A 4773-nucleotide genomic window follows, 5' to 3' on the forward strand; every position below is an offset into this window, starting at 1 on the left:
ACTCATTTGCAGCATTTCTGGAGTGGTGAGAAGAAATGATAATAGTTCTGCAAAAAGAGATCCTGTTTACTTCACACATTAAGATGGCTACTTAAAAAAACAAAAAAAGAAGACAACAGGTGTTGACAAGGATGTGGAGAAATTGGAAGCAGTGTGCACCATCAGTGGGATTTTGAAATGATGCATCTGCTATGCAAAACAGTATGGAGCTTCCTCAAAAAATAAAATAGAACTAGCCATGTGATCCAGCAGTCCTACTTCTGGATGTAGACACATCCAAAAGAATTGAATGCAGGGTCTCAAAGAGATATCTGCGCACCTTTGTTCATTGCAGTGTTATCCACAATTCCACAAAGAGGTGGAAGCAATCCAATGTCCACTGAGGAAAAATGGATAAACAAAATGTGGTATATTCATACCATGGAATATTACTCAACTTTAAAAAAGAAGGAACTCCTGTCACACGCTACAACATGGATGACCCTTGAGTACATTTTGCAAAGTAAAATAAGCCAGACACAAAAGGACAAAAAGTGCATAATTCTACTTATGGGAGGTATTTAAAGTGGTCAAGTTCATAGAAACAGAAAGTAGAATGGTGGTTACCAGGCACAAGGGGGAGAAGAAAATGGGGAATTTTTGTTTAATGGGTATAGTTTCAATTTTGCAAGATTAAAATGTTCTAGAGATTGCACAACATGTGGATATACTTATCACTACTGAACTATATGATTTAAAATGATTAAGATAGTAAATTTTATGTGTTTTTTTACCATAATTAAAATAACATTTTAGGCTAGGGATTGGAGACGTTGCTGTCGCTGTTAGTGACCCTCTGGCGTGTCTCTGTGGGACCGGGAACTTAAAGATAGCCAGGATGGCAGAAAATGGTGATAATGAAAAAATGGCTGCCCTGGAGGCCAAAATCTGTCATCAAATCGAGTATTATTTTGGTGACTTCAATTCGTCACGTGACAAATTTTTAAAGGAATAGATCAAACTGGATGAAGTCTGGGTATCTTTGGAGATAATGATAAAATTTAATAGGTTAAACCGTCTAACAACAGACTTTAATGTAATAGTAGAAGCATTGAGCAAATCAAAGGTGGAACTTATGGAAAAAAGTGAAGATAAAACTAAAATTAGAAGATCTCCAAGCAAACCCCTCCCTGAAGTGACTGATGAGTATTAAAATGATGTAAAAAACAGGTCTGTTTATTTTAAAGGCTTCCCAATTGATGCAACCTTTGATGACATAAAATAATGGTTGGAAGATAAAGGTCAGGTACTAAATATTCAGATGAGAAGAACATTGCACAAAGCATTTAAGGGATCAATATTTGCTGTATTTGATACCATTGAATCTGCTAAGAAGTTTGTCGAGACCCCTGGCCAGAAGTACAAAGACACAGACCTGCTAATACTTTTCAAGGAAGATTACTTTGCAAAAAAAAATGAAGAAAGAAAGCAAAATAAAATCGAAGCTAAATTACGAGCTAAACAAGAGCAAGAAGAAAAACAAAAGTTAGCAGAAAATGCTGAAATGAAATCTCTAGAAGAAAAGATTGGCTGCTTACTGCAATTCTCGGGGGACTTAGATGATCAGACGTGTGGAGAAGATTTGCATATCCTGTTCTCAAATCATGGTGAAATAAAATGGATAGACTTTGTCAGAGGAGCCAAAGAGGGAATAATTCCGTTTAAAGAAAAAGCTAAGGAAGCACGGGATAAAGCAAAAGATGCAAATAATGGTAACCTACAATTAAGGAACAAAGGGGTCACCTGAGAAGTACTAGAAGGAGATGTGGGAAAAGAAGCATTGAAAAAAATAATAGAAGATCAACAAGAATCTCTAAACAAATGGAAGTCAAAAGGTCTCAGATTTAAAGGAAAAGGAAAGGGAAATAAAGCTGCCCAGATTGCGTCTGCTAAAGGAAAAGTAGTTTCAGGGCAAGAAAACTAAATTTGACAGTGATGATGAACACGATGAAAATGGTGCATCTAGACCAGTAAAAAGAGCAAGAGAAGAAGCAGACAAAGAAGAACCTGCATCGAAACAACAGAAAATGGTGCCGGAGACCAGTAATTTAGTAAACATTTTTTATTCATTTTAATTAGATTTTAAGCTGCTTTTGTCTTTGGAGGCTTTTAAAAAGAAAAACGAATTAGGTCCACTTCAATGTCCACCTGTAAGAAAGGAAAATCTTTTTGTTGTTTAACTTGTCTTTTTTTGTTGTTGTTATCAAAATCAGTATTTTTTTATGTATAATTCTGCTTGTGTTCTTAGTTATAAAAATTTAAATTAAAAAAAATTTAAAAATAACATTTTAAAAGGGAGGGAGGAATTCCCCGGCAGTCCAGGGGTTAGGACTTACAGCTTTGGGGCTGGATTCATTCCCTGGTAGGGGAACTGAGATCCTGCAAGCCGCGTGGTGCAGTCAAATAAATAAATGAATAAAAGGGAGGGGGAACCTGTTGATTTCCTCACTTTGGAGGGATTTATAATACTGACCAAGCTAGGCACTTTATACATGTTATCTTCTTTCATTCCCACCATGACTTACTGTGGTAGACGTTGCTATTCCTTGTTTACAGCCTGGGAAACTGAGCCCCAGTGACAGAAACTGACTCACCCACAGTTTCATGGAACTCAGTGAGGGGAAGAGCCCCAATTTGTACTCAGATTTGTCTTCCTCCAAATTAGGAGTCTTGTCCCTGCCCTCATCCCCCTGCTGGCTGAGTGTCTCCTGATTCAAGCTCCCTATCACTGACGGAAAGAAAACAAACTTTTAATATGAGTGCTCCATTTCCCCAAATGGAGCCCAAGGTCCTGGGTGAGGCCCAATACATCTTCTATTCCTCGACTTGCCAGGGGAATTAAGCCGAGTACTGGGCACACGTAGTTACTGGGTAAAAAACACTTGAGAAGCAGTTGACATTGTTAAACTTCTCCAAGCTGATATTGTTAAAGTTCTCAAAAACTCCAGGAAGCGTTTTTGTACTAGGGGCAGGGTGCATGCGCAGTCCTTGGGGCGTGCGCGCATGCGATCCATTAGCGCAAGACCGTTATCACGTGACCGTTATCGCGGCAGTTAGAGGTCCGGCTTCGCTGACTGTCAGCCTCAAGGTGGTCCTCGAGGCGGAGAGCGCGGTGAGAGGTGAATGGCGGCGTTCTACGCGGGGCCTTCCAGGCCCCTGGCTGATGGGTGAGCTGCGAGGCCGGGGACAGGCTGGGGGATGTGTTCTCCAGAGCTCCAGGGCCCTCGCCACAGCCGCCCACTGGCCGGGGCCCAGGCCTTGAGGCAGCAGTGAACCTTTCCCCCATTCCCCGCTCGAGGCTGTTTGGAACAGTTCCGGAGAGCTGTGGTCCACATTCAGTGTCACTTGGGGGTAAGTCGCTCCAGCTTGCACAGGCTGGGAATTCTCTCCACCCCATTTGCGCTGCTTCCCTTGCGGGAAGTGAGCCACTTTGCGCCCATTCGCTTTTGAGAGCTGGGCCACTCTGGTTTTTTTGTTTTGTTTTCAATATTCAGGTATTTATTTGGTTGCATCGGGTCTTAGCTGCGGCCCGCGGGCTCTTCGTTGTGTGGGCTTCTCTCTAGTTGTGGTGCGCAGGCTCCAGGGCGTGTGGGCTTAGTTGCTCTGCTGCATGTGAGATCTTAGTTCCTGGACCAGGGATCGAACCCGCGTCCCCTGCATTGGAAGGCGGACTCTTGGACCACGAGGGAAGTCCCTTGGTCAACTCTGTTTGGAGGCCTCTGTCTGGGAGTGGAAGTGGAATTTTTTTTTTTTTTTAATTGAAGTAAAGTTGATTTACAATGTTGTGTCAATCTCTGTGGTACAGAAAAGTGACTGAGGTACACACATATAGACATTCTTTTTCAATATTCTGTTCCATCCATTATGGTTTGTCACAAGGTATTGAATATAGTTCCCTGTGCTATACATTAGGACCTTGTTGTTTATCCTTTATTTTTTTTTTTTGTAATTTTTTATTTTATTTATTTAATTATTTATTTATTTTTGGCTGCGTTGGGTCTTCATTGCTGTGCACGGGCTTTCTCTAGTTGGACCAAGGATAAACTGCGTGTCCCCTGCATTGGCAGGCAGATTCTTAGCCTCTGCGCCACCAGGGAAGTCCCTATCCATTCTAAATGTAATAGTTTGCATCTACCAACCCCAAACTCCCAGTCCATCCCTCTCCTTCCCTCCTCCCCCTTGGCAACCACAAGTCTGTTCTCCATGTCTATGAGTCAGTTTCTGTTATGTAGATTCATTTGTGCCATATTTTAAATTCCACGTATAAATGATATCATACAGTATTTATCTTTCTCTTTCTGACTTATGGAAGTGGAATTTAGACTACAACTCCTCTGATTTTCTGTCTGTGTGATCGTAATTTATCTGTTATGTTTTTGTGTGTATCATTTTGGGGTGAGCCACTCTGGTTTGCTTTTTTTTGTGGGACTTTTGTTTGTGGGACCGTGTTCGTTATGTTGTATGTGTGTGAATCAGTACTTGCACTGGCTAGTTGAGACGTCTTTGGTGAATAATGGAGCTGAGTGTGATGACACCAGGTATCCTTCCCTATTGTGTTGGGATTCGCCTGTGGTGAAGCGTTGTTTGGGATTTTCCCTTTGCAGTGATTGGGAAGCTCCCTTTTTGGTGCTAGGGAACTGTGATCCTGCAAGACCGTTTGGCATTGCATTTGTTTGGTTGATATTTGATAATGCCTGCTGTGATAATCAGAGCTCTTTCCATTTTATAGGCCCC

General features: G+C 41.5%; 1 pseudogene; it reads left to right on the forward strand.

Moving 5' to 3' along the window:
* Positions 1–821: 821 nt before the first annotated feature.
* Positions 822–2193, forward strand: LOC113631050 (lupus La protein homolog pseudogene; annotated as a pseudogene).
* The last annotated feature ends 2580 nt before the right edge of the window (positions 2194–4773 follow it).

Source organism: Aethalodelphis obliquidens, unplaced genomic scaffold (genome assembly GCF_003676395.1).
Source record: "Aethalodelphis obliquidens isolate GAN/ISIS:26980383/991018 unplaced genomic scaffold, ASM367639v1 scaffold31, whole genome shotgun sequence".
NCBI classification, from domain to species: Eukaryota; Metazoa; Chordata; class Mammalia; order Artiodactyla; family Delphinidae; genus Aethalodelphis; species Aethalodelphis obliquidens.